General features: G+C 43.5%; 1 long non-coding RNA gene across 1 annotated transcript; it reads left to right on the top strand.

Moving 5' to 3' along the window:
* The first annotated feature begins 9,091 nt into the window (after positions 1–9,091).
* LOC129060272 (uncharacterized) lies at positions 9,092–18,557 on the top strand. Its single transcript, XR_008526852.1, has 3 exons — positions 9,092–9,150; positions 15,071–15,160; positions 18,255–18,557. It is a non-coding gene; the product is annotated as an uncharacterized LOC129060272 (long non-coding RNA).
* Positions 18,558–21,531: the final 2,974 nt, after the last annotated feature.

Genomic DNA, 21,531 nt, shown 5'->3' with positions numbered 1-21,531 from the left:
GACAGATGGATTTGTATGCTGGCATGTCATGGAATCAACAGGTCCATTAAGTATGAAAGTGATAAGCTGGGAAGGGATTTCAGAACTCATATCGAATCCTAGGACATTTAGCGGTATTGTCAAGGTAGTGCTAAGAGCTTCCAAGTTTTTTGTTTGTTTTGGTTTTGGTTTTTTTTTGAGACGGAGTCTCACTCTGTGGCCCAGGCTGGAGTGTGATGGCGTGATCTCTGCTCCTGCAGCATCTGCCTCCCGGGTTCAAGCAATTCTCCTGCCACAGCCTCCTGAGTAGCTGGGATTACATGCACATGCCACCACGCCTGGCTAATTTTTGCATTTTTAATAGAGACGGGGTTTCACCACATTGGCCAGGCTGGTCTTGAACTCCTGACCTCAGGTGATCCACCTACCTTGGCCTCCCAAAGTGCTGGGATTACAGGCAGGAGCACCCAGCCCCAAGTTTTTTGAGATGAGTTTTTGGAAAATGAAATGAAGTATACCAATGTTTTGCTGAAAGGCTGTGCAATAGAATTTGGCATCAAAGAAAAATTTCACCCACCGTTGGTGTTTTCTTCCTCTTAATGGCAACAAATGCCCAGACGGAAGATCTTCTCCGTCTTGCCATCAGTACAGGGAATTATGGCAAAACTGAGAGGGAAAGAGAGGGGAAAAAAAGATCTTCTCGATCTGATTTGATTTTAAATTTCTCCTCTGTTTTGCCTTTTTTATGTGTGTGTGTGTGTGTGTGTGTGTATGTGTGTGTGGCTAAATTGGGTGTCAAATTAATAGAAAAATCCTTGGGTGAAATCTCCTTTAAGAAATACTTTTGCTAAAAATAATAAAAGATATTTCATACATCATTACTTTTTTTTTTAACCTGAGAGTCCACCTCATCCCACTACAATGTAATTCGATTTACTATTGTAACTATTATTCCGTGCACTTTTCCTAGAAACCTTGGGAAATAAACGCTTAGTGAAGAAAATGCGTATCAGGAATAGAAAAGGGATAATTTTTAGTTTCAATGCAATGTTTTTCTTAGAAACAAGAAGGGTGTGGGGAAAAGAGCTAGTAAGGCAAGCGTTGCACTAGACAGATGTGATGTGCTAACAGTTCGGGAGGCTCTAGACGTTTTATTTGGCCTTCTTTAGCCCCTGTGGAGAAAGGAGACAGAAAGAATGATTACAGATAGAAACCACTAGAAGTTGTAAGCCTGGGAAGGTAATCACAGAATCTCTGGCCAGGGCAAAGCAATTTCACAGTATCTGTTAATTACTCTCTCCAGTGCTTTCTCATCTAGAATCCCACCTTGCAGAGGAAGTAGGGAATGTATTATTAATCCCACTTTATGAGGAAACAAAGGGGTGAAGCACTGTATTAGTCTGTTCTTGCATTGCTATAAAGAACTACCTGAGATTGGGTAATTTGTAAAGAGAAGAGGTTTAATTGGCTCACAATTCCTCAGGCTCTATAGGAAGCATGGCTGGGGAGGCCTCAGGAAAGGTACAATCATAGCAGAAAGCAAAGAGGAAGCAGGCTCCTCTTATGTGGCAGGAGCAGGAGGAAGAGAGAACAAAGGGAGGTGATAAAAGCTTTTAAACAATCAGATCTCTTGAGAACTCACTCAGTATCACGAGAATAGCAAGGGGCATATCTGATCCCATGATCCAATCACCTCCCACCCGGCACCTCCTCCAACATTGGGGATCACAATTTGACATGAGATTTGAGCAGGGACACAAATCCAAACCATATCAAGCACCTGCTGCTGAACATCTCAACTCCCAGCCAGTGCCTGTGGCCGGCCCAGAGCCCTCACTGGAACACTGCCCTAACCAGAGCTGAGCCACGTGTCATTCAGTGCCCAAGTACCCCTTATCTCAGCACTTCACACCCACTTAACCCCCTTCACTTAATGTGACAAAGGAAAAAATATTTGTCATTTCCAAACCCTCTCTCCTCTAAGGATGATGAAGGAAGAAGTTCTTTGTGAGGAAGCAAATTGAAGATGCTCAGAGAAGCTCTAAAAGGCTTCACAGACAAAAAAGGGAGCTAGAGAGGGGGTGATGCTGAACTATCGGGAAGAGTCATTTCAGGTGCAAAAGGCCCTTGGATACTATATCTCAGGAGCTGGAAGAAATAGAGCAGCATTTTGAAAGGTTGTCATTGGGGAGTTGACCCTGACTGACCTCAGACAGAAGAACAGGGCAGTGTTTCAAGACCCCTTTCAATCTGGAGCAGCTGGGTAAGTGTCCCCATGTGAGGAGCTAATTTTTCCTCCTTTCTCTATTCCTTTTCCTAATGAAATGCCAGTTGCATAAAGTGAAATGATAAAACCCTACCCCTACCCATGCAATGAGTTGGCCACGTCTGGCCCTGGATTCTAGTGAACTAACGCTTTCATCACCAAAGCTTAAAAACTCCAGCTAGCATTAACCTATACTTCCAAATCAAGCAAATCAAACCTATTAGCAATAGAAACTTGAAGTAAGAGTCTTCGCACCAATCTCTGACTGTGAAAATAACCTGTTGTAGCTGCTGGCAATTAATCAATGTGTTATTTTGTGTGGGATGCAGGGGCTCTCGTGGTTTCCATAGGCTGGTAGCACACTATGCTTATTCTGAATAGACAATCAGTTCTCCATCAACCCTCTGCCACAGCTAAAGTAGATCTGAAGGGACAGTGCCCAGAAAAGAGAATGTGTGCTCAGTATTGTGGGGCCAGGGGGACTGCATGCTGCAGCTCCTCTGCCATGGACTGGTGCTAGCTCTGAGTCCCAGAGAAAAACTGGGCTCCCAAATGCCAGTGAAGCATCTGTGTCCATTGCAGCAAAACCCTGCACTCCTTCCCTCTGCTTTTTGACTCATTGCAGGAATCTCATTATGAACTCATTTCATCTCTCCAGGGAGCAAGCTGATGGAAGACACTGTTCAAATTGTATTTCGGTGTCTTGAACCTATTTAAAGCCGACTGCTGGGAGGCTATTATCATTTCTGTCATTAAAAGTGGAAACAATGCTAACAATAATATTTTTATTGAGCACTCAAACCATGAATACTTATTGAATAAGTATTATGACTTCCTAGCACTGTATCAGGCACTATGGGAGCTTTTAAAGCAGCTTGGTGTTTTGCCCCCATCTCAAGAGATTTGCAAGATAATTGGAAGCCAAGATAGACTTTAAACTATTTTCAGTAGAGCTGGATGGGATAGTGGAGAGATATCAGCCCAGGGACACAGAAGAACTGGCTTCTAGCTTTGACCTCACCATTTTCTCACTATGTGGTATGGAGCAAGATCTGTGGCCTCTGTGTTCTTATTGGTAGAGTAATAGACTTATCCTATTTTATTTATTCCACAAATATTGATTGAGCATGTGTGTGTCAGGCATCAGACGGCAGTTATAGAGATAAAATAATCCACATTGTAGCGTGAGCAACAGAAAAGTCAGTAGATAATCAACTACTCTGTGCAAGGTAATAAAACAGAGATTCATTCATTCAATCTTTCATGCATTCACTAAGCACTCCTGTGTGCTATGCACCCAGGGTGTGCTTTAGGAATGCATCAGTGAACAAAATGGACAAAAGTTCCCTACCTTCACAGATCTTATATTCCGGTAGGAAGGAGACAGAAAGTAAATAATAAATAAAAATAAATAGACAAATTGTATAACATGTTAGAAGGTGATAAGTATGAGGAAAACAAGCTAAAAGCAAGGTAGATTGGTAAATGTGAGGATCAGGCGGGGTGAGTGATACGGTTTGGCTGTGTCCCCACCCAAATCTCATCTGGAATTGTAGCTCCCATAATTCCCACATGTTGTGGGAGGGACCAGTGGAAGGTAACTGAGTCATGGGGGTGGGTCTTTGCCGTGCTGTTCTTGTGATAGTGAATAAGTCTTATGAGATCTGATGGTTTTATAAAGGGAAGTTCCCCTGCACATGCCTTCTTCCCTGTCGCCATCCATGTAAGATGTGGCTTTACCCCTACTTGCCTTCCACCATAATTGTGAGGCCTCCTCAGTCATGTGGAACTGTGAGTCCATTAAACTTCTTTCCTTTATAAATTACCCAGTCTTAGGTATGTCTTTATTAGTAGCATGAGAACAGACTAATACAGTGAGGAAAGCTAAAAAGGGGACCTTTGAGCAAAGGCTTGAAGAAAACAACAGTCAATCCTGCAAAGAGCTGGAGAAAGAAGATTCCAGGTAAAGGATTCAGCCAGTACAAGTCCCTGTGATGGTGGGGACTGCAGTATTTGAAGGATGCCAACAGTGTGGTTGGAGCAAGATGAACAAGGAGCAGAGGAGTAAGTGAAGGTAGAGAAGTAATAGGAGGTGGCAGATTGAGTTGGATCCTGTGAGATGCTGGAAAAATACTGGCTTTTAACTCTGTGTGAAATGAGGAGCCGTGGGAAGGTTCAGAGCAGAGGAGGACACACTCTGACTTATGGAGCATATAGCAGCATCACCTGACCCCACGACCCTAAGGAGCTCCGACTGTGGACTGAAAGCGGTGGAGTATTTTAGGCACTGGAGAGACATGAGTGCAATTTGAATTTTAGGGGGTTACTTCTGCCAGCAGAGTAAATAGTGAATGGGAGCCAGAAGGCTGGAAGGATAAAGAGAGCCTCTTCTAATACCCCAGGAGAGAAGCAATGTGGGCTGAAACTAAGACCATATTAGAGATGGAGTGGGAAGGCTAAACCAAAACCTGTTAGGATAACAGGATTAAAAAGACTTTATGACCAATTGTATTTAGAGATAAAGGGAGAAGGTGGCCACCAGCTTTGGTCTTGGGCAACTGGATGGATGGTGTCAATCTCTAAACAAGCACAGCTCAGGCTTGGGGTAGGGTGGGGTGGCATGGAGTGGGGAAGATGACTTTTTCAGTCTGAGAGTTGTTGAATGTGAGGTGCCTGTGGACCACTGTGACAGAAATGTTTGGTCAGTAGCTGTTGACAGGCATTGCTGGTGCTTGTCAATACCTGCTTTTCCTCTCCTTCCAGGTTCATGAAAGACTACACTTCACAGCCTCCTTGCAGACGAGCAGGGCCATGTGATTTGTTCTGACCAATGGGCTGTACATGACAATGACATGTACCATGTCTGGGCTGAAGCACTGAATCTTTGGGCAGACCCTGCAGTTCTCTCTTCCCTGGCCCACACCCACTAAGAAAGGCTCCATGTTGCAGAGAGTGCCTTACCATACTGGAGCCTCTATCAACACAGGCACCTGTTGTGGGCTGAACTGTGGCCTTCCAAATTCCTGTGTTGAAGTAAACTCAGCATGTGGCTGTATTTGGAGACAGGGTCTTTAAAGAAGTGATTAAGGTAAAACGAGTTCATATGGTGGACCCTAATCGAATATGACTGGTGTGCTCCTAAGAAGGGGAGGTTAGGACACAGACATGCAGAGGGAAGGCCATATGAAAACAGAGGGAGAAGACGGCCATCTACAAGCCAAGGAGAGACGCCTCAGAAGACACCAACCCCTGCCCATATCTTGAGCTCAGATTTCCAGCCTGCAGAGGTGTGAGAAAGTTAATTTCTGTTGTGTAAGCCACCCAATCTGTGGAACTCTGTTATGGCAGCCCTTATTGACTAATACAGTCCCTGAGTAACAGGGTAAAGGAACACCCCTCCCTCCACCTCCCACTGCTGGCCCATATTGTACCACATGGGGGCAAAAAACTTTGATTAGCAAAAAATGGGTCAAAGCACTGAATTTTGGGGCTTGTTTGTTATGCAGTATAAACTAGTTAATTGTTTAGTATGCAAGGCTGGAGTTCAAGAGGGAAAGTTGGGCTGGAGATAGAGCTTTGGGAATTATACACATATAGGTGATATTTGAAGATACAGATGAGAGATGGTTGCCATGTGACTGCAAGAAGGATGGTGAGGTTGGAAAATCTGTGTGATGTCATTAGGGCTCCATTCTGAGCAATGGTTAAAACATATTGATACAAATAATTTCCCTGGAGTAGAGTAGATGAATCTTAATCTTTTTCAGTGTTTCTGGTGGACAATCTGGAAAAATTATCTAAACACTTCTAACTATATATCTTCATTGGCCAAGCAAGCCTACCTTTTAGGATTGTTTTTTCCTAAATGGAGATGGCTACAAATATTTAGCTGCTAGGGTGTTTGTACAGTTCTGTTTATACCAAGGAAAAACTAGAAGCAATCTCTATGTCAAAAAAATGAAGGATTTTTTAAATAATGTATCTGCCAAATATAACACTGTGGTCATTAAAAACAATGTTTAGGGGATTTTAAAAATTTGAGGTGAAGTTCACATGCTATAAAAATAACCATTTTAGGCTGGGTGCAGTGGATCCCAGCACTTTGGGAGGCTGAGGCGGGCAGATCACAAAGTCAGGAGATCGAGACCATCCTGGCTAACATGGTGAAATCCCGTCTCTACTAAAAATACAAAAAAATTAACTGGGTGTGGTGGCGGGCACCTGTAGTCCCAGCTACTCGGGAGGCTGAGGCAGGAGAATGGCGTGAACCTGGGAGGCGGAGCTTGCAGTGACCTGAGATCACACCACTGCACTCCAGCCTGGGCGACAGAGCGAGACTCCATCTCAAAAAAAAAAAAAAAAAAATTTTAAAGTGAACAACCTAGTGGCAGTTAGCACATTTATACTTTGCACAAGTAATACCTTAATCTAGTTTCAAAATGTTTTTATCATCCCAAAAGGAAACCTACAAACATTAAGCCATTACTTCGCATTTCCCCATCCCTCCAGCACCTGACCCCACAGAAATCCTTATCTTGATTTCTGTCTCTACAGATTTGCTTATTCTGGATATGTCAAATCAATGGAACCATATGATATTTGAGCTTTTGTGCCTCACTTCAGAGTGTTTTATAGGTTTATTCATGTTGTAGAGCATGTATTAGTTTATCATTTCTTATTACAGCTAAATAATATTCCGTTGTATGTATATACCACAATTGTTTATCCATTCATCCATTGATGAACATGTGGGTTGTTTCCACCTTTTGGCTATTGTGAATAGTGCTGCAAACATGGATGTATGTGTATTTGAGTATCTGTTTTTAATTCATGTGAGTGTATACGTAGGAGCGGAATTGCTAGGTCATACATTAACTTTTTGAGGAACCAAAAAGAAACTGTTTTTCTTGTAGCAGCTGAACCATTTTACATTCCCAACACCAACGTATGAGGGCTCTAATCTCTCCACATCCTTGCTAACACTTATTTTCTGTGTTTAATTTTATTTTATTTTTGAGATAGGGTCTTGCTCTGTCACCCAGGCTGGAGTGCAGTGGTGTGATCATAGTTCATTGCAAACTCAAACTCCTGAGCTCAAGCAATCCTCCAGCCTCAGCCTCCCAAGTAGCAGGGACTACAGATGTGCACCACCATGCCTGGCTAATTTTTCAAATTTTTTGTAGGGACAGGGTCTTGTTATATTGCTCAGGCTGGTCTCAAACTTCTAGCCTCAAGTGATCCTCCCACCTTGGCTTCCCAACATGTTGAGATTACATGCATGAGTCATCATGTCCAGCCTATTTTCTGTCTTTTAAAAAAAAGATTTATTGTAGCCATTCTAGTAGGTGTGAAGTGGTATCATCTTGTGGTTTTGATTTGCATTTCCCTAATGACTAATGCTACTGAGCGTCTTTTTATGTGCTTCTTGGCCATTTGTATATCTTCTTGTGAATCTGTCCTGTCTCCATTTTTTAGTTTGATTGTTTTACCTTTTGTTGTTGAGTTGTAGGAGTTCTTTACAAATTCTGGATACTAGATAAATGATTTGCAAATATTTTCTCCCATTTTTATATGCTGACTTTTTATTTTTTTGCAGGTAGATATCTATTCAGTTGTCTTAGTAGAGGAATTTTTAATAATGTGAAAGTCATTCACAATATATTTAGTGGAAAAAAAACATGATGCATAAGAGCCCAGTATAAAAATGGTCCCATTTTTCCTAAAATATACACATATGTTTATGTAAACTAAATATCACATTTTTCCACATGTAATGCTTGTTCTCATGCTGAATTGTACAGATGACAAAGTAGCTCTTGAATTTTCTGAGAAAGAGCTTGCTAATTTAGGTATCATTGAACAATACAATAAAGTGGGTTTACACTTCACATCCTTAAGCAAGCACCGATCCATCAGTTAGGTCTAGTTTTGAAAATCCCTTTTTTTTTTTCTACCTTGATGCCAATAGGATTTTTTTTTTTTGCCATTCGTCTTTAATACAATACTCAACATCCCTGGCCTCTGTACGCTTTCTCCTGGCTTTCCCTCTAGCCCCAAATGCATTGGTATCCCCTTTAATTATGTAGAATAATCCTCTGTTTCAGCTTCTAGCTCCAAATTTGCATTACCCCTCCCATTATAGTGTTTCACAAAGGGATCTCCTGTTACCAGCATCCTTTCTCCCACCCCTTAATAGGGGTAGCAGTGGGTAACAATAGTAATGACAACTTTTTTTATGTGACATACAGTAAAAACTGCTGGAAAAAATCCATAGTCACAATTACTTTCTCTAGGCAGTGGGATCACAGATGATATTAATTTTCCTTCTTTTGCTTATTTGTGTTTTATTCAATAAACATACATTAACTTTGAAATAAGGAAATGTTATTTAAAAACAAATCGCCAATGGAAAAATGGTAACCAGAAGTAATGTCTTTCCTCTGTTTCTTAAAACTCTACTAAATAATAAAGAGTAAATAAATTTTTTAAAAAGGGATAAACTCACAAAGACCAAAAAAAATGGAGATGAAGCAAGAATAAACAGATTTCAGGTTATTTTTGGGAAATGGCAGGAAGGCAGGAGAAGCAGCTGATTAGCAAAAAAGGCCACACTACAGTGCCTGTGGGAGTAGGAGGGCTGATTCATTCCATGGAGCCTTCAAAGCTCTGAGTGAAAAACAATACTCATTCTAGAATTCTCTACCTACCCCAAATTATCAATCAATAATGGGGTGGTATAATAAAGATCTTTTTAGACACACAACCACTCCCCAAAAAAAGACCTTTCCCAGGAAGATCATCAAGGATATGCTCCATAAGAACAAGGTGGTAATCCAAAAAAGGGGAAACATGGGATCAAGAAAAAAAAGAACACAACAGAGTAGTAAAGGGAATTCCCAGACGAGGTGAGGGAGGTAGAGATGGGAATAGAAGGACAGGGGGCTTCAGGAGGTCAATCCAGAGTCCTCCTAAACGGGAGAGAAGATGGGACTGACATGTTTGAGAACATGAGAATGGGATGAAAGCATATGTGACAGTAATGCTGGGACATTTGGGAACTACTAATGGGAGATTCCTAGAAAACTAAGCAAATGGGTTATGTAAGAATCAAACTGCATCACAGCGGAACCATGCAGCTCAAGAGGAATCAGAATTTGCATATCCATTCAACAGTTTTTCATTGAGCTCTGTGTGCTTTACCGAGCCTGCAGCAGTGAAGAAAACAAACCAAATGCTTGCTTTTATGGATCTGATATTCTACTGTGTAGGGAAGGGGGACTGACAAAACTTTTTTTTTTTTACATGTTGCTATTTCTGAAACTGGGATGCAACATATAATTGATGGTATGTCGTACTTAATTGGCAACATTTTGTCTTCTCAGTAGTATATAAAATAATAGTACAGGTTACCACAGGCAAGGAGAGGTAGTTGGCGGGCAGGGGGTGGTGGGGGGGTGGAAGGGGAGGTTTGTTAATGGGTACCAAAAACAATAGAAAGAATGAATAAGATCTAGTATTTGATAGCACAAGAGGGACATTATAGTCAATAATAGTTTGATTATACACTTAAAAATAACTAAAAGAATGGCTAGGCATGGTGGCTCGTGTCTGTAATCCCAGCACTTTGGGAGGCCGAGGCTGGAGGATCACCTGACGTCGGGAGTTTGAAACCAGCCTGACCAACATGTAGAAACTCCATTTCTACTAAAAATACAAAATTAGCCAGGCGTGGTGGCACATGCCTGTAATCCCAGCTACTGGGGAGGCTGAGGCAGGAGAATTGCTTAAACCTGGGAGGCGGAGGTTGCTGTGAGCCAAGATCACGCCATTGCACTCTAGCCTGAGCAACAAGAGTGAAACTCCGTCTCACAAAACAAAACAAAAACAAAACAAAACAACAACAACAACAACAAAAAACTAAAAGAGCATAATTAGATTGTTTGTAATACAAAGAATAAATGCTTGAGGGGGGGATGGATACCCCATTTTCCATGATGTGCTTACTTCACATTGCATGCCTGAATCAAAATATCTCACGTACCCCATAAATGTAAACACCTATTATGTACCCACAAAAATTAAAAATAAAAAAATTAACACAAAATAATGTATCTTACAATTGATGACAATCTTACATTTGATGAAATATGGTTATAGGTTATAATAGTCACAATAATATAAAAAATAACTATTGGCTGGGCACAGTGGCTCATGCCTCCCAGGACTTTGAGAAGCCAAGGTGGGTGAATCGCTTCAGTTCAGGAGTTCAAGATCAGCCTGGGCAACATGGTGAAACCCCATCTCTACAAAAAAAATACAAAAATTAGCCAGGTGTGGTGGCGTATGCCAGTAGTGCCCAGCTACTCGGGAGGCTGAGATGGGAAGATGGCTTCAGACTGGGGTGGGGGGTGGGACTGCAGTGAGCCAAAATCAGGCCACTACACTCCAGCCTGGGCAACAGAGCAAGACCCTGTCTCAAACAAACAAACAACTATTGATTGAACCAAAAGTTCTGATACATGATGCTGGTGGGGGATGGGGAGAATGAGAGCAAAGGCAGTATAAATGAGTAAAGTTCTCCTCTGCCCTTGGAGGACGTCAGCAGATAATGCTTAAAATGGAAATAATGTATGCTTGCCATTGAAATCATTGACATAGGTAATAGGGAATTAGAAGAGTCGAGATTAATTGCCTCCCTGACTGGGGGTGGAGAAGGGTTGTGCAGGAGACTGCTGTTTACCAGCAAAAGCCTCTTCATATCTTTTTGCTTTTTAACCATGTAATATATTTATTTGATTAAAATGAGAACTAATTTAAAAAAGACTATATGTCTTAGATTGTATTCCCTAAAAGCAGAGGCCAAGGCAGGAATTCAGGTGCATGAAATGTACCGAGGACGCCGGGCGCAGTGGCTCATGCCTGTAATCCCAGCACTTTGGGAGGCTGAGGCAGGTGGATCACTTGAGGTCAGGAGTTTGAAACCAGCCTGGCCAACATGGTGAAACCCTGTCTCTACTAAAAATACAAAAATTAGCCTGGTGTGGTGGTGCACACATGTAATCCCAGCTACTTGGGAGGCTGAGGCAGGAGAATCACTTGAACCCGGAAGGCGGAGGTTGCAGTGAGCTGAGATTATGCCATTGCACTCCAGCCTGGGTGACAGAGCGAGAGTCAGTCAAAAAAAAAAAAAAAAAAAAAGGAATATACTGAGGGAAGGCTCTTCAGGAAAATTGTAACGGGGCAAGAAAAGCAGATGCGGAAGGGGAAGAGCTGAGCACTGTGTGGCCTCAGGTAAACTCTAGACTTGGCAGATCTCTGGGGAGCCTGGGCTCAGAAATTGCTCTGCAGAGCTGTCCCACCTTGCAGCAGAAGTGTATCAGTTAGTGCATGCCTGACTCCTGGGTGGGATATAACTTCCCACACATTTCAGGGTGAGAGTACTTTGTCATTCAAGGGCAATCCTCCAGAACAGTCACAGGTATAAGTCATTAGATACCACTCACAGCAGCTGGGAGATGAGGCCACTGGCTGCATCAGTAGCATCTACTCCACCATGCCATAAATCTCAAGGACAAATGTATAATCTGTATTGCTCAGAGTTCTTTTGGTTGCAAGTGACAGAAAGCCACCCTCAACTAACCTAGGGGCAAACAGTCTATGGAGGGGTTTTATTTTATTTGAGACAGGGTCTCACTCTGTCACCCAGGCTGGAGTGCAGTGGCACAATCATGGCTCACTGCAGCCTCATCCTCCAGGGCTCAAGTGATCCTCCCACCTCAGCCTCCCAAGTAACTGGAACCACAGGTGCATGTCACCATGCCCAACTCATTTTAAATTTTGAGTTCAAGAGGGAAGGATCTACTATATTGCCCAGGCTGATCTCAAACTCCTGGCCTCAAGTGATGGGACAGTTTTTATGGACTCATGTAATTAAAAATCAGACTTGGCTGCATTCAGGGCTCAGATAATGTCACCTGAGGTCCATCTAGCTTTTCCTAGCTCAGGTAGGCTCTTTCGTCGTGATGATAATGATGACACCCCACAGCCCAAGATTCCACTACTGCTGGTTTAGCAATCCCAGAGGAAAGAGAAGGTTTCTCGTACCTCTGGCAGAAAAGTACCAGGGAGGTTATCAACTGGCCCCTTTAAGGCATGTACCTATATGCCTATCTAGTAGCCAACTACTCCAGGGCTGGGAATCGGGCCGGGGCGGGGGTGGGTGGAGGGGGCAATGTGGAGGGGTTAAGAAGAGGAACCCGAGTACTCTGATTGTGGTAATGGCAGGGGCAACTCTATCCAAACCACACATGAAGAGTTTCCCATAGAAAAGAGGGATTCAATTACTGGAGAAAGGAATGTTAAATGGACAAAACAAACATACAAACAAAACAATAATCATCCAGTACCACTCATTTTTCTAATTCTTCTTATTCTCCTGTGGTCAGAACCTTAATTATCAGAGGAGAGGAGATTTCACAACTTTATTCACTTTATCCACGCAGCTCAGGAGTAATATCCACTCTCCTAACCTTGGCTACCATCTTTAAGAAGCCCAGGGAACTGATGGGAAGTAATATTTTTGACCCTGCTTAGTTGGTCTCAATTCTGTTTTATGCTGAGGAGCCCTAGGGAGAGAAGAGGGTTTATGGAAGGTCAAAACAGAAGTAACATTTTTTTTTTGACCCAATGATAAGACGATAAATTCTTTAGCTATGAGGTCTTGAATCTGGATGTGATGACCTTTTCAGTGTTCAAGTTGTGTGTCCTGCCAACCTGGCTATTAACACGAATTGAGGGAAGCCTGGGGGCTGGGAGAATGAAATGTCCTATCATGATACTTTCAACAATTACAGTTTAGCTAAACAGGACTCATGCCTTTTTTTCTTTAGCATTAAAACTGTTTTAATGAAATAGAGGATGACATTTCTGAAAAGAACATGTAATTCACTTCTACAATAGATTTTTTTGTTATCCACATGAATATTTCTTAGCTCAGAATCCCTAAGCTGCTTTTAGTAAGTGAACATTGTATCTTGCATCAAAATTAGATTCTGATTTAGACTTTAAACATCCACTTCCCTGTAATCTTGCTCCTCCGAACTTGTTTACTGTTATTATTTTGAGACAGAGTCTCACTCTGTGGCCCAGGCTGGAGTGCAGTGGTGCGATCTTGGCTCCCTAGATCTCCGCCTCCTGGGTTCGAGTGATTCTTCTGCCTCAGCTTCCCAAGTAGCTGGGATTACAGGTGTGCGCCACCACGCCCAGCTAATTTTTTTGTATCTTTAGTAGAGATGAGGTTTCACCATGTTGGCCAGGCTGTTCTCAAACACCTGACCCCATGATCTGCCCGCCTCAGCCTCCCAAAGTGTTGGGATTACAGGCGTCAGCCACGGCGCCCGGCCCCAAACCTATTTCTATCTCAAGTCTGGACCTTGCAGGACAAATATGAAAAAGTAAAAATTGAGTTTTAATAAAGTCGTTATATAAAAAGTCAATTCTGAAAAGTAAAATGACAGATAAGTGTCAAATGCTGCACAATGGCACTTTCTAGTGTAGGCAGACAGGAAGGCCACAAAGGAGATTTTCACCTCTGGAGAGGTGGTATAGCCTGCAGACTACTCTCAATGGAATCATCTGGGATGCTTGTTAAAAGGCAGATGCCAGAGGACACACCCCAGACCTAATGAAACACAACCTCTGGGGATGGAGCCAGGTATTTACATGTTTAAAAAGTATCCCAGGCTGGGCACGGTGGCTTGTGCCTGTAATCCTAGCACTTTGGGAGGCTGAGGCAGGTGGATCATTTGAGGTCAGGAGCTCGAGACCAGCCTGGCCAATGTGGTGAGACCCCCTGTCTCTACTGAAAATACAAAAATTAGCTGGGCATGGTGGCAGGCACCTGTAATCCCAGCTACTTGGTAGGCTGAGGCAGGAGAATCACTTGAACTTAGGAGGTGGAGGTTGCAGTAAGCCAAGATCAGGCCACTGCACCCCAGCTTGGGTGACAGAGCCAGACTCTGTCTCAAAAATAAATAAATTAATTAATAAAAAGTATCCTAGGCCAGGTGTGGTGGCTCATGCCTATAATCTCAGCACTTTGGGAGGCCAAGGTAGGTAGATCACTTGAGCCCAGGAATTGGAGAGCAGCCTGGGCAACATGGCAAAACCCTGTCTCTCCAAAAAAAAAAAGAAAAAAAATTAGCTAAGCATGGTGGTGCCTACCTGTAGTAGTAGGTACTGTGGAGGCTAAGGTGGGAGGATCGCCTGAGCCTGGGGAAGTCAAGGCTACAGTGAGCTGAGATCGTACCACTGTACTCCAACCTGAGCAACAGAGTGAGACCCTGCCTCAGAAAAAAAAAATGTATCTCAGGTGGTTCTGGTGCACATTAATACATTAATGCTTAGAACTGCCACCCCAAACAGAAAGCCATTGCAGGCAGAGCTGTATCTTTGGTACCTGACTGCACATGGCATCTCATAGGCACTTAAATTTTAAAGCTGCTTTGGAAAGCTAAGCCTTTGTAAGGACAGATAAAGAAATTAGCAATACAGTTGCAATGTCATTCTTCCTAATATGATCATTTTGTAAAAAGAGGGCAAGGAATGCTTAGCATGTGACTTAGTATATTTAAAGAGAATGCACTATTTGATGAGGAAACACTTAACTTGAGTTTCAAAGGATAAAAGAAATGAAAGAATTGAGGGGTACTTAAAAATGCATTCCTTTGAAAAGTATATTTAAAGTATCACTTGAGTATTCAAACTTTCTGCTAGCCAGCATCACAAGATTGTGTATATAACCACCCTAAATCTATTATGGAACAGCTCCATCTCAGAGCAGTGCCAAATCAAAGAAACATTCACAATCAAAATACTACCTACTCCCCAGTGCCACTCCACTGAATCCTTGCAGAGGTAAGCTCCCAGACGTCTCATTGGTGGGCAGTCGTCTCCTGTACTGCTGGCTGATCTATAGGGAAGTATGTTTTATTTGTGTCTCATGAAGGTTTATAATTTCTAACCCAGCCTTAGTACCCTTTTGCAGTCTGGATTCACTTTCGGTAAATTCCAGCTAGCATGAAAAGAGAGATTTTGGTCAGCTTTTTTATTTCTGATTCTGCCACTGCTGTTCCCTGGGGAACTTGATACAATGTCACTCTCGGTAGCCATGGCTTAAGTTACACATGGCCTGGCCAAGGCACATCCAAGGTAAAAGGCAACACTTTCATATTTACAAGCCACTCATATGCTGTCCACATGCAGTTCATTTTACTAAGGATGGAACATTCTAGTATAAGTGGGAGCTCAGTTGAGTGTTACGAGGATGAATAAAAGAGAAATCAAGCCATTTGCCTCTGTTTGCTTAGTAAATAAAGTATAAGAATGCATTGTATTCTGGTGCTACCGTTCACAAGATTAGCTGTATCCACTTCAAAATGATCGACTTCTGTTGTTACTGGATCTGAACCATGAGTTCAGTCTCCATCTCTCCCAATGTCACCAGCTACTCATAACCAACATCTCCCAAAATTGAGCCAGTGGCTGTCAGAGAAACCTGGCAAGTGTTCGCCAGTAGTTCTTTGAGAAATTATCCCCATTTTTAGACAAACAACTCAAGGTGCTTTATCAACTGATGGTATGGCTTTAAAAGCTTTGTTCTAAAACAGAAAAGTAAAGAAACAGCTTCATCCTCACATTCAAATGAAAGAAACAGCAACTGGGTATCAGACTTTCTTAGAAATCCCAGGAGGGAGACTGCTTGGTGCTGCTTAGATTTGATAGTCGCTAATCATCCCAGGACCTTATGGGCCACAGGTGTCCTGTACTTGACCAGAACTTCCCTGCATGGGAAAGGGGAAGAAGTCTAAGGGGAGATTCCCCATCACTGTCTCTTTTGCCAACATCCAGAAAGGAACCAAGTGCTCCAGAAAGAGCCCGAGGATGGCAAGACATGTCCATTCTATCTTTTTCAATTCTAAGTCAATCAACAAGCAAGACATTTACTTATTAATTGGTTAGTTGGTTGGTTTTAGAGTTTTAGAAATTATAATACTTGTTGGTATTCTTTTCAAATAATACAGAGCAAAACTAAAGCAAAAAACTAAAGTCCTTATATACAGCAAAAAACTAAAGTCCGCAATTTATCACCTCACATTCCATTCTCCTCCTCAAAAATGACCAATTTAACGTTTGTTGTTCTAGACCTTTTTCTTTACAGTAAAACTATCAAGCCTTTTATTTGTACTAGTGCTTTTGAAAAAATGATTTTATTTTATTTTTGAGACAGGGTCTCACTATGTTGCCCAGGTGGTCTCGAACGCCTGGGCTCAAGCTATTCCTCCTGCCTCAATCCTCTGATGTAGGACTACAGCTGGCACCACTGCACCTGGCTTGTACCAGTGCTTTTTTACAAAGCTTGTTGACTTCAGCAAAACACTGGCATTTTCTTTTTTTCTTAAGTTTTTAAAAATATATATCTTTTTTGAGACACAGTTTCACTCTATCACCCAAGCTGGAGTGCAGTGGCGTGATCTTGGCTCACTGCAACCTTCGCCTCCCGGGTTCAAGCAATTATTGTGCCTCAGCCTCCCAGGTAACTATGACTACAGGTGTGTGCCACCATGCCCAGCTAATTTTTGTATTTTTAGTAACGACGGGGTTTTGCCATTTTGGCCAGACTGGTCTCGAACTCCTGACCTCAAGTGATCCGCCCGCCTTGGCCTCCCAAAAAAATATTGAATTGCCAAATAAAGATAGACTATATTCAAACTGTATAATGTGATGATTTGACATATATATACATTGTGTAATGGTTACTACAGTCAAATTAATTAACACGTCCATCACCACCCATGCTATTCATTAGATCCCAGAACTTGTTCATTTTATAACTGAAAATTTGTACCCTTTGGCCAACATCTCCCATTTTCCCTACTCCCCACCCCCTGGCAACTTCCGTTCAACTCTCTGCTTCTGTGAGTTCAACTTTTTTAGATTCCACTTGTAAGTGAGATCATGCAATGTTTGTCTTTCTGGGCCTGGCTTGAGACTGACCTGACTCAGTGAGTGAGGAGTGCAGTAGTCTTTTCAGGCTTCTAGATTCCAGATCTAGAAGAGTCATTATTCCAGTTGCTATGCCTGTTCCAACAAAATTACCCTATAACTTTATGGCTTGAAACAATAGGGCATTAATTTTGCTCACAAATTGCTATTTGGGCAGGGCTCAGCAGGGAGAACTCATCTGTGCTCCACCCACATATGCTGGGGTGTGCCAAGGCTGGAATCATCTGAAGTCTCACTCACTCCCAGCTTTGGTGGGTGCTGCTAGCTGGAAGCTGTGACCTTAGCAGGGACTGTCAGCTGGAACAACCATACATGGCATCTCTATGTGGCCTGGGGTTCCCCACAGCATGGTGGCTGGGCTCCAAAGCTTGGCATCTTGAGAAAGAGGGAATCAGGCAGAAGCAATATTGCTTTTTATAACCCAGCCTTGCAGAAGCCATACAGGATCTCATCTGCTGCACTCTATTTACTGAAGCTGTCAGAAAGCCCAACCAGTTTCAGAGGAAGGGAAAGCAGACTCCACCCCTTAATAGGGAGTGAAAAGTTCAGGAAAAGAACATGGGACCAGAAATATTGGAAATATGGCTCTGGCCATTTTTTGAAAATATAATTTACCATATTCGTGATATTAAATCAGGGCTATAATAGTGATGTACTTCCTCTCTGTCAAATGGGTTCTAGCACTCTGGAGTCTACTTAAACCTGGGAGGGGACTGTGACCAGGCTAAAAGGGTGAGGGCTGAGTTTCATCACCATACCAGATCCCTAAGAAGCTGGGGAAGGCAGGGCAGAAGAAATGAAGTAGGGTGAGGGGTGGAGGGAGCTGACAATAGCTTTTCCTTCTGCGCTCACAGCTACACTGACCATTTAACATTCTAATAGGAGAAGCCTGGCATTTGTTGCAGGCATTTTGTTTATAATTGAATCCCTCTGTCTGAACACACAGGCAGCACAGTCCCGAGTATGGTACCAATATCGAGATGGATAAGGCTCATCACAGCTCAAGATTAACTATAAATTCCTAATGTGTTCAGGTAAGAGGCATCTCTACCTCCCAGCAGACAAAGAGGCAAACACAATGATCCATGAAAGAAAGAAACAGAGATGCTGCCCAAGTGAAATGAGCCTTGATATGTCACCTTTCTCACCTTGTGTTTTTGTAGCCATACCTCCAGACTTCCAGATCTCTGCCTGAGGTTTACTGATGGTTTCTTTCAGGGATCATTAAAAATGATTTGTGGGCTGGCAAGGCTTTTGTTTTCCATGCTAAGGATTCAGTTTATAGCATGCAGCTTGGGAAGCGGTGTCTGGAGGACGGCATCCCCATCCAGGAAATCTACTCCAGGAAGGCCAAGAGGGCTTCAACAGTCCATGGGTGATCCGTGATGCTTGAGTGGGAGGAAGTGGTTCCATGGGGATGAGGTGAGGGTAGATGGGGGCCCAGGAAGTGGCTGTCTCTCTTGCCCCCTGTCAGGCTGCCCTCTCTATAGAAGAGGCCCTGGGGCGAGGCACGGTGGCTCACGCCTGTAATCCCAACACTTTGGGAGGCTGAGGCAGGCAAATCACGAGGTCAGGAGTTCAAGACCAGCCTGGCCAACATAGCGAAACCCCGCCTCTACTAAAAGTACAAAAAATTAGCCAGGCGTGGTGATGGGCACCTGTAATCCCAGCTACTTGGGAGGCTGAGGCAGGAGAATCACTTGAACCCCGGAGGTGGAGGTTGCAGTGAGCAGAGATCGCGCCATTGTACTCCAGCCTGGGTGACAGTGCGACACTCTGTCAAAAAAAAAAAAAAAAGAAAGAAAGAAAGAAAAAGAAAAGAGAAGAGGCCCAGAGACACAGGGCTTTGAGCAGCCTGCATTTAGGACCCTAAAGAAGCCAATGCGCAGGAAGGAGAGCTCTTCCTCAGAGGACAGGGCTACGGGCTACCCAAGGAGCCTTTGGAGCATTTTCTTTCTTCCATTGCTGGAATCAGCTTGCTTCTCTGTGTCCCTCCTGGCCTTCTCTTTCCCCTTGGGAAGTATTTTCGTTTACAAATGAATAGATCACTTGGACTTTGCAGATGCTTGGACTAAGTTACTACACACACGTCAAGCACCAACGTTCCTTCTGAAGACACCAGTGCTCCCTTTGGGTCAGCTTTGCACGCCGGGATGTACACTTTTAGATTGCCCACCCTCAGAGAGAAGGCTGTCTCCCCAGAATCCTCTAAGGACACAGCCAGAATACCCAGCTGCCCAATTACTTTCTCTTCCTCTTCTCACTCTATAATTTTAATCAGCAAAAATATTGAAGAAGAGTAATTGGGGTTGAAAATAATGGCAAACGCAGCAATTACTTTTGCACCAACCTAATACTTGCACAGCACCTCCTTAATCCATGGAGTGATGCTGGTCCTTGTATTTGTTTTTATTTTATTTACTTTTGTTTATTCATTTTCTGAGGCAGAGTCTCACTCTGTTGCCGAGGCTAGAGTGCAGTGGCGCGATCTTGGCTCACTGCAACCTCCACCCCTCAGGTTCAAGTAATTCTCATGCCTCAGCCTCCTGAGTGGCTGGGACTACAGGCACACACCCCATGCCCAGCTAATTTTTGCAGTTTTTAGTAGAGATGGAGTTTCACCATGTTGGCCAGGCGGGTCTCGAACTCCTGACCTCAGGTGATTCGCCCGCCTCGGACTCCCAAAGTGCTGTGATTACAGGTGTGAGCCACCATGCCCAGCCAGCCCTTGTGTTCGTAAGCATGGGGCTTTACACTCATTATCAGAAATAAATCCCATTGCACGGTGTGGTTCAATCTCAGATCAGGGTCTCACTCAAAGAAACAGCCTAGCAGCAAAAATGTAAAGCAGATCCAGTCTATACTGGTGTGATGGTCAGTTTTCTGTGCAACTTGTCTAGGCTGCAGTGCACAGTTACTCAAGCACAAATCTAGGTGTTGCTGTGGTGGTATGTTGGAGATGTGGCTTTAAGTTAAGGAAATCATCCTCAATAATGTGGGTGGGCCTTATTAGTCAGTTGGAAGGATTTAAGAGTAAAACTGAGGCTTTCCTGAGGAGGAAGGAATTCTGCTTCAAGACTGCCACATCAGCTCCTGACCCAGAGGTTCCAGACTGCCAGCCTCCTAGCCTGTCCTGCAGATTTCAGAATTTGTCAGCCCCCAAAACTGCGTAAGCCAATTCCTTGGAATATACATATACCTCACACATACATACATGATAGATCTATATACACATCTACTTTCTCTCTTTCTCTCTCTTTTTCTTGGAGACAGAGTCTCTGTTGCCCAAGCTGGTCTGCAATGGTGCGATCATGGCTCGCTGCAGCCTTGACCTCCTGGGCTCAGGCGATCCTCTCACCTCAGCCTCTTGAGTAGCTGGAACCACAGGCACATGCCACAACTCCAATGTAATTTTTAAATTATTATTATTTGTAAAGGTGGGGGTCTCCCTATGTTGCCCAGGCTGGTCTTGAACTCCTGGACTCAAGGGATCCTCCCACCTCGGCCTCCCAAAGTGCTGGGATTACAGGCGTGAACCACCATGCCCAGCACACATCTACCTCTCTACCTCTATCTCTATCATCTATATCTCCTACAGGTTCAATTTCTCTGGAGAACGCTGACAGGTATAACTGGCATCTACTGAAAAAGAATAAAGTGGAGCCAGTTCATAGTCCACAGAAAGGTTGACTGAATTTTCCTATCTCTCTTGTCACTCCATTCTCCAACCCCTGACCCCTGGGACCTTCTCTGCAGCCTTCCTCCATCACATCTTCCCTGCCCCTGAGGCCTCTCTTACCCTCTTCCCTCCTCCCCTCTGCTAGTCTCTCTTGGAGTCAACCCAGGCCTTTCCTACAGAGATTCACCCAGCCTGGTGCCTCTGCCTCCACTGAGTAGCTCCATCGCTGTGGGATGGAGAAAAAGGACAGTGGGACTGAGACAGCCAAGTAAAAAGGGCTCCCTGGAAAATTTCCAACTGGCCTGCACACTGGGAGGATGGGGTGGGGCCTCAGGAAGTTTGTGCCATTTGCAGTGGGGAGGAGCCTGGCCTCTCCTGTTCCTGGGTGGTGACCTGAAATTCAATCTGTAAGATGGGGGCCTGTTAACAGGAACCCCTCTTGCTTTGCTGAGAGTCTTTTTCCTTTTCCCTCACTAAATTCTACAACCCCTCACCCTTCAAAGTATCTGCGTGCCTAATCTTTCCTGGTAGTGTGACAAGAACC

The sequence above is a fragment of the Pongo abelii genome, chromosome 6 (genome assembly GCF_028885655.2).
Source record: "Pongo abelii isolate AG06213 chromosome 6, NHGRI_mPonAbe1-v2.0_pri, whole genome shotgun sequence".
Lineage (NCBI taxonomy): Eukaryota > Metazoa > Chordata > Mammalia > Primates > Hominidae > Pongo > Pongo abelii.
Note: the sequence above shows the minus strand (reverse complement) of the source record. Positions and strands in the feature narration are given on the sequence as shown.